Source organism: Vanessa cardui, chromosome 1, assembly GCF_905220365.1.
Source record: "Vanessa cardui chromosome 1, ilVanCard2.1, whole genome shotgun sequence".
Classification (NCBI taxonomy): Eukaryota; Metazoa; Arthropoda; class Insecta; order Lepidoptera; family Nymphalidae; genus Vanessa; species Vanessa cardui.
In genome coordinates this window covers 10,335,117-10,349,189 of record NC_061123.1, presented here as the reverse complement: position 1 = coordinate 10,349,189, position 14,073 = coordinate 10,335,117, and the positions used below count along the sequence as shown (strand labels likewise).

Below are 14,073 nucleotides of genomic sequence, written 5' to 3'. Positions count from 1 at the left end.
TAGACTTTTTTTTTTAATTTATTTTACGAAGATGATTGGACAAACTGTCTTTTGATTCTGTTCTTGTTGTGTCATAGATTGTTATACTATGAATACTTTAATTTAACTATTAATCAATATAGGTAATCATACAAAGTGTATATACAGGTCTTTGAAGGTGTAAACAGATGTCACGACCGTTATATTTGTGAATACAACGGTAGCGTACTTGTCAAGAGCCTAATATTAATCATACCAATCAAAAATGTTTCGTAGTATACGAATAAATTTATTCTCTTTAGTAATATAATATATTAAACTCGTTTAATCGGATGTAGGGATTCAATTTTCCGGAAAATGTCATAAACACCTTGTGTCAACCTTGCGATAGCTCTACATGGTCTATAAGCCATCAAACTAAAACGTAGAAGATCACCTCCAATTGTCGAAGGCTTTCCATAAATTCTTTAAAACTTGTTCTTCTACAAACTCATATATATACTCATAAATATACTCATTTGAATAAAAGTTATTTTTTATGTTCTAAAAATTTGTTTTAATATTAGAACCGGTCGAATAGAAACTATTATTGTGAAGTAACGGTAAATATCGAACATCACATATCTATAACTGTATTTATGTATCTTTTGTATATGACTAATCCTTTATAAACTAGTCGATTCTTGGTTTTGCTTGTCTGAGATCAATGACTTTCTTTTGATCAACAATAAAATTAGCAATTATTATTATGTTATAGTTTATAATTAACTATCCATAATTTTAAGGCGTTTTATATGTTTTATTTAGTATCTAGTCAATTACTCGTGTTATATATGTATTATGAAATAAAGTGCTTAATATAAAAAGCACACCTAGACGAAATACATGTATTGAAAACCACAATAAATAAAACATAAGATTACGTTAAGATAGACAATTGTTTACGTATTTTATAATTACGTAAGTAACAAATAAGAATGCAGTTCAGATATGCGATAGTTTTCCGAAATAAAGCACGTCTTTAACAGGCGTTGCATAAAAGTGGGTTACAGAAAGTGAGTAATCAATTAGATGTTGCGATACTGGCTCCTTTGTTTTGTGGTCCCACGTTATTGCGAATATAATCAGCTCTCAACGAACATTTAAGAATTGACTGATACATTTAAGATAGGTAATTAATTCAATGTATGCGTTAATAATTGTTTTGTGATAAAGATTTATTTTTATTAGAGATACACTTAGTTTGAATACAAACGTAATAACTTATTAGCTGAATATATTCTAAAAGTATTTGAAATCAAAATAAAATTTATCTTTCCTTTTTTTGCCAATTCAAGATTCGTAAGTAATATAGGTTTCAATTAATAAAGAACAAAATAAACGTTCAAAGAATATATAAAAAGTCCAATGTAATTTTAAGTCGAATTTGATATATAATTCACAGTAATATGAATTGAAAGATTATTACTTTCCAACTATAGTCGTGAAATGCTTTCTTAAAATGTCTTTCAAAAATATTTTCTACTGTAAAATAAGACACATCCACTTATATAACAACGACTTCGAAAATTTCTAGAATTAGCAGTGTTGCCATTTCAGGATGATTAGTCAATTAATGTTAACGAAATTAAATTGTAACAATTATTTATTATGTGGTTAGGTTACTTAGTAATGTATGCTGATTTTCTCTATATTATATTAAAGGAACTACATATACTTCACTGTCTGGAAATATGTATATTGTGTTACATATACGTACATAATATTGAACGTTTAAAGCACAAGTATTACATAACTTATTTACGGTAATAATACGTGCTTATGTTACTCTTAGTTCTCAGCCCTTGTTCGAAATATGCACACCGCAATCATATGAAAAAAATAAAAATATTTTAATATTCATAGTTTTATATTTCATAGCACATTGTTAATTATTTAAATTTTCTCATTTCAGGTAATACAATACATCCAGGAAGTATTAATCGGATGTGTGTTTTTCTCACGTACGAGTGGAGTATGTATGAGGTTTTATTGTAATAATTGTAGCGAACCGTTTGTTTTGAAACATCTTCAATGTGTTAAGACATTTTCCCAAGCAAAGGTTAATAGTTAAATTCATCTTGTGATTACTTCGCGACGTTATTAAGTTGCGCTTACGTAAACACATTATCGTCTTTGCTATGGGAAATGTGTCAATTTTGTATGTAGATGCGAGATGTTACGAGCGCACTGATTAAAATTACAAGTGGTCATTCTGAATACGACTCCGTTTTAAATGTATTATGCGTCATTAAAATTTACTTTCTCATTTTTATTATATCAATGAAAGTAATCTTAAAGCAAGTATACATCAAATATATCTTTCTGTTTTTTTTTAACGCCGCATGCTTCCCCACTAAATGTAATCGGTAATATTTAAGTTGTAAACACAAATTGGTAAAAATAATATATATTTGCTTTTTATTAATAATTTTAAATATTTGCAAAATACATTAATGCACGAAATATATCAATATCTTGTAAATTATATTATTAATTAGGTTTTTACGTCTAATTTGCACAGGAAAATCAATGTTGCAAGTATGTATAAATCTTTAATAGTTAGAAGAGGTACCAGTATCAAATGGAAAGATAATCGCTAAGGTTATTAAAGGATATTCGCAAATAAGGAAAAGTTGAGTCTTCTGTTTATTTTTAAAATGTTGTCATACTAAACGAAAACTTTAAAAAGGAATTTGTAACTGTAAACAAGAGTCATCGTCCTTTGATGTCCAAAAAATAGTCACAATTTTATTTTATTGCTTAATTTATTGAACGGTTCATTAAACGATAAACTTTGATATTTTTAGATAATTTATACATAATTTAAATTTATTTATTCTTTTTACATTGCATAAATTAATCATAATCATAATAAAATATATCATAACTAGTGACTCGCCCCGGCTTCGCACGAGTGCAATACTGATACTAAATATACTACAGATATGTTTGTTTGCGACATCACAAACTTCTAAAATTATCAGTCATTCTTTACTTTATTGTCCATGTATTATGTACAAAAACCATCCTCTTGAATCACTTTATCAGACAGACAGCAGCAAGCGACTTCGTTTTATACTATGTAATGATGCAATATGATCAATAATTAATAGTTTGAATAAAATATTGATTAAATAATAACAGCGTCTGTGCATCACATGTTTTTTCATAAGATTATTTAAGTCACTTTCTATTACTAATCTCCATAATCGGTTTTAATTTTTTTCAACTACCAAGAATAATTTTTGCGTAAGTAGTCGGTCCATCTATCCTTAGGCCATCTTCATCGCTCGCTATTTGTCTTCTGCTTAAAGTCATAGAGAAATTAATTGGATATATTATCTGTGCCTATACATTTATTCATTAAATATGTAAGAAATAACCTATTCAGCGATTTTTCAAGTATTTAACAATAATTAATTTGCATTCGAACAATTAGCGTTTCACGCTTATTACGCTGACTGTTTCTAGTTTTTATACCAGCAAACAAGTCAGGGTTATTGATTCTTGGAACCAGGGGCCAAGGTTGGTCGTAGGTGTTAACCATATGTGACATCATTGGTGTATACAGTGGTCAGTCTTCACATGTACCGTCAACAGAATAATAAAGTGTTGATTTTTATTAAGTCAAATTTTACTTGGGTATTAATACTGATAAATCTCTTTAGTTTTCATAGAAACTTTTTTTGCAATTCTTTTGTTTATTTTAAAAGTTATATGTGGCATGTATATAATAATGCTTGCTTTTAACTCATTTTTGTAGAGTTCGTAGTAACAATGTCATATTAATACTACGTTAAACAAATGAAAATCGAATACACTAAATTATTCACTATGTTACTGATTGTACATCCAAAATTATATTAAAATTCATTTGACGTATCTAACTGTAACCAGTTTGAATGTATTTTAGTTTGTGTGGATACAAACGGCGGCTTAGAATAAATGCTTAGGAGATTTTTAAATGATAAGCTGGTATAAAATAAATTATATCCAAATGTTGTTGTGGTATGTTCATAAATATTTGTTAGTCTAGTTGGAAACAGTTTTTATGTAAATAAAAATAAAGTAATAAGTAACAGCCGTAAATAATAGGTTGGGGAAAAAGTTTCTTCGTATTTTATATGAAAATTCAAAAAGTTTTTTTTTATAGTTTATTTACATTTGACTAAAGTAGGTAGGTGCCATTTTGTTCCATAACTTTTTGCCATCTTGTTGGTAGTGACATGATCCCATTGCTGTAAAAATTTTGGGGCTTCTGATCGAAAAACTGCGACAAGTGGTTTTGGCAGTCCTCTCGTGATGTTAACCTGACACTGCTTAAGGAATTCTGCAGAGACCGAAACAGATGAAAATCTGAAGGTGCAAGGTCAGGACTATTCGGTGGATGCATTAATACCTCCCAGCCAAACTTTCGTAATTTTTGTTGAGTGGCTAAAGATGTGTCTAGCGTTGTCATGGTGAAAAACCACACCCCTTCTGTTGATCAATTCTGGCCGCTTTCTCTCAATTTCTTGCTTCAATCTCATCAATTGTTCGCAATACAGTTCTGAATCGATGGTCCTGCCGGGCGGTAACAGCTCATAATGAATGATGCCCTTCCAATCCCACCATACACACAGCATTACCTTGTTGCGAGTTAATCCGGGTTTTGCCACAGTCTGTGAAGCTTGACCGGCCTTTGACCACGATCTTTTTCGCACGTTCTTGTCGTATGTGATCCACTTTTCATCACCAGTTATCAGCTTCTTCAAAAATGGTTCGGTTTCATTACGTCGTAATAAAGAATCACAAATGAGTACACGGTTCATTAGGTTTCTTTCAGTGAGTTCATGAGGCACCCATATATCGAGCTTTTTTGTGTACCCAGCTTTATTCAAATGAGTCAAAACCGTTTTGTGGTCAATTGCCAGTTCTTCAGCTACATCGTAACTACTGTATGCCGATCTTGCTCCACTTTTTCAAAAATGGCATCAATTTTGTCCGTAACAGGGCGACCAGAGCGAGATGCATCTTTGATATCAAAATTTCCGGCTTGAAAACGCTTAAACCAAACTTGCGCTACTCTCACAGATACTGCATTAGGTCCATAAACATCAAAAATTTTTTTCGCGGCTTGAGTTGCATTTTTACCTTTTTTATAGTAAAATTTTAAAATGTATCGAATTTCTTCTTTAGATTCACTCATTTTAACAACAACCAAAACAAATGAAAATCACACAAATTCCTAATTTGAATTTGGAAGTGCCTTCTTTAGAATTAAAACTTTTTAATGATACCAAAACCAGCCAGATACAAATGGTATAGCCAAAGAGATTTTATTACAAGTTCATACATACTATATGCGAAAAGACTTTTTCCCCAACCTAATATATCATTGTTGCACTTTTCCTCTTGAGGTGAAGGTTCTGTGGTTGGAAAAGTAGTTAACGTAAAAGTTTGTTTATAAAATCATCGATAGATTCTAACAATATCATAAGCAGAAACCTACTTAAAGTCAAAAATGATATCCTGTTAATCGCTAGCTGTCATATTCAATTATAGTTCTTATTCGCTTGTAATAGGAGTTACAATTTTCGATTAGAACCTTCGTTATGATGGTCATGATGTAAAGAGCTAAAACACGCTTAGCGGTTTCGTAACGTTTTAGCAAGTTTGAATTGAAGCGTCACTTGTAACGATGATGCTTATTATCATTATTTGTATTATGTGTTTACATGTTATTTTCAAGCTTGTATTAAATATATTTTCAAGTTGACATTTTAATAATATACACCCTGTATAAAGCTAATAACTTCAAGAGTACTAAAGTATAGATACCTAGGTTCTTCGATAATATTTGACAAATGCAGCTCATGACATCTATGTAGTGACAAAATTGGTTTAAAAACAAAATCGGATTTATAATGCAACGTAAATCATAAAACAGTATTATTATTATTATTTATTTTATTTCGGTAAATAATGTTTCATAACTTTAAGTATATTTTAATAATAGTAATCTTCAAATTGCATTGAGAAAATGCATTTACTTTCAAAAATATAAAAGTAGTGACGAATACGTAGATTACTTTTAAAACTGTAGAGAAATGAAGATTGTACTCTTTTTTAGTATATATAAAGTATTTTAGTATACTTTTATTTTTAGTATACTTACATGGTAAGCGTTTTAATTAATACTTAAATGAGATATATCGTAATTCTAAATCGAGCTGAAGGCATTTGTGTGAAGATGGTTTAAAACTGTTAATGCCGTAGCATTCGAGCACAGACCTTCAGATTACTTACATTTTTCCATGAGGAATACCTTACATATTGAACATATGTTAAGCCTTAAAAGATAGTTGCATCTTCCATCTCTTAAGGTATTATGTCAGTGCTAATGTAATATATTATAACATACTAATCAGGCCTTTTGGTTTTTATTTAAAGTTTTATAGATAAATGTAATTATTATCTATTAGGTAGGATTCTTGTATAATATGTATAGCACATGTTATATAAGTACATTTTGGAAATTATTTTGTACTGTATTATACGCTGATTTATAAGGATTACTATAATTGGATACTCTCATAGTTACAAGTTTAATCCCCACTAATAATACTCTCGAGTGTAAATTAAACGGGTGATTAAAGCTCTGAGTTTTATAGGACGAATGGATGACGGGTGTATTGCCATATATCCAGATAGGAGTCATATATTAGAGGAGCTATTTGTAATAGAATAATTATCAATTATGTACGAGTTGTTAGATGTCGTAAATATATGAGAATATAAAATTGACTCACATAATATATATGATGTATATAAGCGAAGACTAGAGGGAAGTCACAAATAACAATAATAATGAAGATAATGAAGTTTCAACTTCACACAATCTCTTGTATGCATAAATACCGTAAAATGTTTCCGCGGTAACTTCATTACACGTAACATGAATTTCACAGGAGGCGAGAAAATATTGCATTGTTTTCCTTCCGACAGACTCTATTGGCAAAACAGAGCGGAGATTATGCGACGAAATAGTATTTCCTTGGCGCGGGAAAGTTCTTATTACAATGCAAAAATAATTCTCTGAAAGTTATGACACATTGAACGAAATTATATTAACGTGATTGGTATTTTAATAATTACAAATATCCGTGACTATTGATAACTGATAATATCTAAATGCCAGTATCGTCGAAGCGTGACAGTGAACATTGGCATTCATATCGAATAACATCTGCAAAAACGATCACGTTTTATATACACTTGTTAGACGTCTATGTTAATATTTGTGCCTTCGAAATTATTGTTAAAGTACGTCTTAATTTTATGCTCATTGACGATTGAACGATTGATAAAAACTTATTTTGATATCAGTGGTTGACTCAACAATCCTAAGCTTCGACTAATCATTATCATATTGAATTAGTGAATGCATTTTTTTGATAATATTTTAACGACTGGGGTCGAAAAGCATATTTACAAGCTGCAGATTTCAAATGAAGGTCGATTTTTTAGTATGGCAATACATAATATTATATTTTTTACTCGGGATGTAGTCTATTTCAATTACGATAACATTTTGCTCCACACTTCGTTACGCGAAAAACATACTAATGGAGTACTAGATTCGAATACTCGATTGCGAAAAAGTCCTAAAAATATTGAAGTAACGTCATTATGAAATAAATTTAGTTTTAATATAATGATTTTAGAGATCGGACAGGCTTTCATTTGTAGATAATTTCGCACTATACTTTCTTCAAATGTGAGTTACATGTACAATGCTAATAGATCATATAACTTTAGGAGTATATTTTTTATCTCACTAATAATGCAACTTTATAGGTAATTTATTAATACTATCTTGCAGGTGGGCGATATTTACGGAAGCAATCAGTGTGCGTGCATATCGCATACTTCTATAAGCACGCAACTCTTAAGTGAATGTACTGTACAAAGGCCTACATTACACTTAATATGCGAATCATAATCCACAAATATAATTGTTATAGTTATAACAATAAGAATGAAATTAGTTTACCAATATTTATATTAGTATAATTGGATGTGGCTCACTGCTCACAGTTATTTTGCAATCAAATTTAGCTCTTAATTTTCGCAGACAAATACTAATTTCGCTTGTTAAAACGCAGATATAGATAATAGTAATTGTTTTAGTTTAGAATAGCTGTTATAATCATTACGTTACAAGGCGTTGAAATAAATAATAAGAGTGATTAAAGAGAAACTTAAAGAAACGAATTACGTATCGACTTGTGGTTATAATTTAACCTTTTAATGATTACTTCAGTTAACCGACAGCCCTTTTATAAATATCTGAGTGGACGTAAAAATTTAAACAAATGCTGCCTCATGTATTTGAATTTTTAGTTCTTCGTATATAAGAGTGACAGTGTTAAAGTTTATAATCTATAAAAAAAAAATTTTTACATTTCGAAAATGTTGCTTGAGACTACGATTCCTTATAACTAAACAATAAATATTTATTCTACTGTTTAATCTGTGTTTTAAAATATTGATTGGAAGTTATTTTTGTTTAATTCATTTGATATATATATATATATATATATATATATATATATATATATATATATATGGGAATGTTTTTTTTGTACTTCAATATTTTATCGATTGAAAATTGAATTAAAAATCAATACATATATTTTTATTCTATCACTTTTTTTAAAGAAATGGGTCGATGTTGCAATTCAGCGATATTTATAGAATCGGTACACTGCAAAATGTTAAAGTTACATGTAATTTTGACCCGACCTCATGTTACCTCACCTGTCATCCTACTAAATCATAAGCTATGGTCCGCCATATTATTATCTGTGGCATAGATATTACTATATAATCTATACGGAAGGTAATTTCTTAGTATTGATGAAACTGTATGGAAATTAACAATGTATATCGTCAAAGAAATGTCTATCATTATAGTTATTAAAAAAGAAAGGAAAAATCTTTATACATTCGAAAGTTACAATCACCAAAGATGTGTAAAAAGAAATGTTAAGTGGCGTACAGTAAACAGTCGAACTTCGACCACAGATGCCATTTAAATAGACCAGAGACATTACGCTCCGTGACAGTAATTTGCATTTAGTTATAAAATAAAAATTAATAGAGGAAAGGATAAATAGAAATTTAATAGAGGTTTTACTACAGCCGCCCATAGACAATGTTAATGCACCATCAACCTCGGGAACAAACGTTATATAGATTGTGTCTATAGTTGCACCGGCTCATTCACCTTTCAGACCAAAACACAACAGTACTTACTATTGCTGGTTGACGCAAAACCAAGTAGGTCATATATGTAATGTATGTAACATTAATTTGCTAAGATGAAAGGCATCGAGTGTTTTTTAGTTGTAAAGCTTGTGCTAATGCGGGAAATAATAGTTAAATTTATAAAAAAAAGTATGTATAGCCAGCTCAAGTATTTTAAGACTACTCAGCCTTATGTGCAAATATACTACTACGTTTTGCCTTGTTTAATTTGTTATTATAATTTTGCAACAAAGTAACGCAAACAAAACAAGTATATTATGTGTTCATTTAAACTACCCATGGACTTTAAGACGAGTCTTGAAGTTACAACAAACAAACAAGAAATAAGTATTCATTTATTTTATCACTTCGAAAGTCATAACACGTGTTTGCGATGTATTTCTTTGAATTTATTTCAAATTAAATTCATTCGCTTCTGACAGTTATTTAATATTATGAAAATTATTAACAATTTCAATTTAAACCTGTGTAAATATCAATAAGATTTTCCATTATAAAACAAATTTGATTAATGGATTCCAATTAACATGTCAAAAAGGGTCATGTTAAATTTTTATTACCGTATCGTCAGCTTTTGGGTATCTAATTTCGAGAACCATTCATGTCCGTTCGTAAGGGATAGGGTTAATGACCTTCAGATTAATTCACTATATACCTGCATCCTAAATTATCCCTTATGAGTTCATGGGACCCTGACATCATGGTCTTATTTAGTCATTTCTTTCTTAAAACATACAAACTTAAAAATGTTATTTTAACGTAATGTTATGATATTTCCTTCGCAGGTTCGATGTTTTTACTAATTTTATAATTTGTTGGAGTTAAGGAGGGATGATTGTGGCTATGTTAAGTAAACAATAATACCGTCGTTTATTTATTAAACAGATATTTATGTGTCCGATTATATGATTGTACGAACAGATATATTGTTTCAAACAAAGCCCAATGTCATGGACAAATGGAATTAATACGTATTATAATTTAATTTATGGAAACTAATGATTAAAAGGGTTTTTATGTATCTATATATGTTACATATAAGATTAAATGATAATAAATAGCAAGAAAGTGTCTATCTCGTGTATGTTGTTTTAATATATATCTACAGTTCTCGTAGTTTCTCCTTATAATTATATGTATAAAACAATCACTATATTTCCAAGTTATACTTATTCTTTGTCTTATACTTTCATTTAAATTAATTAAAAAATAATGGAAAATTTCAGAAAAATTGAGAAGGCTTATGTCATATTGACAGTTAACACAATTTTTCTACTAGAATCTGTTGTGTATTGTGATATAAACACTTCAATCTATGCAATTTATAATATTGTTTGACGTTAACGGTTGCTGCTTTACCGAATGTTATATCATACATAACCTTCTTCAATAATAGGCTAACGCAAAAATAATAATTATTCATATTCAAATCACACTGTTATTTGTAATCGTACGTTTCTTTACATTAAAATGTCAAAGGTATGTAAAGACGAGTCGAAAGTGTAAGAAGTTTTTAAATGATTTCAACGAAACTATTAAAGAAGTTCCACGTTATTTATTTTGTGCATTAAAAATCATTTACAATTTCAAAATGTTCAGTGACATTTATTATGTACAGTCAGAATAAGAAAACCTTCGTCAGTTTTCAAATTCATTCCTTTATCAAGTCGTAAACTCTTAATACTTTTTGAAACTAAAGCATTAAACTGACAACTGCGTATAAAATTAAACTTACATAGTATGATAACTTGGTTCAAAATAGTGTAACATCTTTGGATTACGTCTTTTTATATCTTCTACTGAATTGTCAAAATTTGTCTATCAGAATATATCTCAATCGGTAAAGCAGATTATCGCTCATACTGAGCACACGAAAATAGATCTTAAGGTGATGGACCTTTTCTTATTGGACTGTACAAATTATGAGAGCTAATGACATTTAAGGTTTGAGGGCGAACCTTTTTATATTCAAATAATGTATGTAATATTTAAAGCTGTCGAACCCACTTCAGATAACTCTAATCTCAAGAGATGGTTCATTCACCGGGAAAAATAAAGCGAGGATAAATTTTATGAATAATTTAAAATGCCTGGTTTGATGATTTAAATCCAGTATGATTTTCATCTGATGGGCAGATCAAAGCAAAAACTTTAAGGATAATTTTTTGTTCATTATAAATATCCCTACACAAATAATTAATTTATAATAATAATGGGTGTTTCGTATAGAGTATAATTGGCAACATTAAATTACCTAAACATATATACAGAGCAACATTAATTCAAACAATTAAACAAATTGACCAAAAGAACTGTAGCCTCACTCTAACTGTAGGCTTTCAATGTATTTTATCTAAAACAATCTAATACAACATAATTGTATATTATTCGAATCGTATCGAATAAAGACGTAAAAGCCAGTGATTCTTTTTTTGGAATATTTTCAATTAATTTACAAATTAAATAAGTTTGTTCATCTTATATATAAAAGTAGCAAAGTATTAATATACTCACTCAATTTACTTCATTTCCAAATATTTAATTCGTCTGAAATTGAAATATAATTTTAAAAGCAACATGTATTAAGTAAATTGTGCCGATGAACTCAAAAATCAAGTTTTACACCAAACTCGCTTAACAGACTGCTAAGTTTGTTTTGTATGGAATAAATACGATCCATCGAAAGTGGTTTTAGACGCCGCCGTCATTACTTTCGATTTCATTTGAACCTTGAATATAATGTTGTATTTATGGAGGTTTGCCATATTTAGCTCTTAAAGTGCTATACAACCTTTTTTATTAAGATTTTTGTACTGCGATTGACTTTATTTAAGTTGAACGATATTTTTTTTTTAATTACCACCTAATTTGTAAACATAGCATTCTATGAAAGTTATCATACAATAATAGAAGCTCAAACTCAAACTCAAACTCAAATTCCTTTATTCAATATAAAAGCATTACACTTACTTATTGATTGTCAAATAAACACTACCACCGGTTCGGAAAAAGGAACACCCTGACCTGAGAAGAACCGGCGAAAGAAACTCAGCGGGTCTTTTTTTTTCTGTTATTTTTTTTTTGTCAAATTTATGTACATTTATGTACCTTACATAGTAGTATATGATTAGAAATAGCCAGGAGGCGATCGTTTCATTCCCAAGGTGTGCTATCAAACATAAACTCGCTAATTGTATAGTAACCTTTTGCACACAAGCGTTCCTTAACAATTTTTTTAAATTTGGCAACAGAAGCATTTTGAACGCTTTCTGGGATCCTGTTGTAGAAGCGTATACATTGCCCCACAAAAGAGTTACTGACTCTATGCAGTCGAGTAAAGGGAGTAACAAGATTGTGTTTGTTCCTTGTACCAATGTTATGAGAATCACATTTTCTCATAAAAACATTAATATTTTTCCGTACATACAAAACATTACAAAATATGTATTGAGAAGCAACAGTCAATATCTTAATTTCTTTAAATCTATGCCTTAAAGATTCCTTGGCTCCTAGGTTATAGATTGCGCGAATAGCCCTCTTCTGCAGCACAAATATAGTTTGGATAGCGGCTGCGTTAACCCAAAGCATAATACCGTAGGACATTATACTATGAAAGTAACTAAAATATACTAGTCGAGCCGTATCAACATCAGTAAGTAATCTAATTTTTTTGACCGCAAATGCCGCAGAACTCAGTCTACCCGCCAATCCGTTTATGTGGGGGAGCCACTGTAACTTGGCATCAAGAGTAAGGCCAAGAAATTCAGTTGTTTCAACTGGATCCATCGATTCCCCATTGATAAGTACATCGGGTTTTACATTTTGCACATTTGGTGTGCTAAATTTTACAATTTTAGTTTTTTTATTATTCAGTCTAAGATTATTTACGCTAAACCAATGTACTATATCGGACATAGCATTGTTTACATCGTCATACTGAACCTGTTTCCTATTAATTTTAAAAACCAAAGAGGTATCATCAGCAAACAATACTATATCATGTTTGTTCCCAACAAGAAAGGGCAAGTCATTTATGTATATGAGGAATAGAAAAGGTCCAAGAATTGATCCTTGTGGGACCCCCATACCAACTGAGACCCCAGGAGACCTTGTCCCTTTAACGTCAACCCTCTGAATTCTATTGTTAAGATAGGAAGTCAGAAGGTCGAGTGCACATTCTCTAATTCCGTAGTGATATAGTTTCCTGACCAGAGTTTCATGCTGAACACAATCAAAGGCTTTGGATAAGTCGCAGAAAATCCCCAAGGCATCCTGCGACCCCTCCCAGGCCTCATAGATATTTTTTATAAGTTCGATACCTGCGTCGGTAGTCGAGCGACCCCTCATGAATCCAAATTGTTTTCTGTGAAGCAGATTGTGTCTATTGAAATATGCTAATAATTGATTTAAAATAATTTTTTCAAATATTTTGCTGAGGGTAGGTAATATTGAGATAGGCCTATAGTTATTAGGATCTGAAGTGCTACCAGATTTAAATATTGGAATGACTTTACTATGTTTCATCAGGTCAGGAAATATACCACGCTGAACACAATCATTGAATATTATTGCAAGATAAGGTGCAATCACATCAATAATTGAGTTTATCACCTTTACAGAAATACCCCATAGATCAGCAGTTTTCTTAATGTCTAATGATTTAAATGCACAAATTATGATATTGGTGTTTACAGGGGTAAAATTAAATTTTGATTTGCATTCTCGTACATTTTCTTTCAT

At 30.2% G+C, this 14,073-nt stretch overlaps 1 protein-coding gene across 6 annotated transcripts in view; it reads left to right on the top strand.

The window, feature by feature from the left end:
• Window positions 1-14,073, top strand: part of LOC124531473 (MATH and LRR domain-containing protein PFE0570w) — a 97,865-nt gene that overhangs the window by 8,841 nt on the left and 74,951 nt on the right. The window lies entirely within an intron of this gene.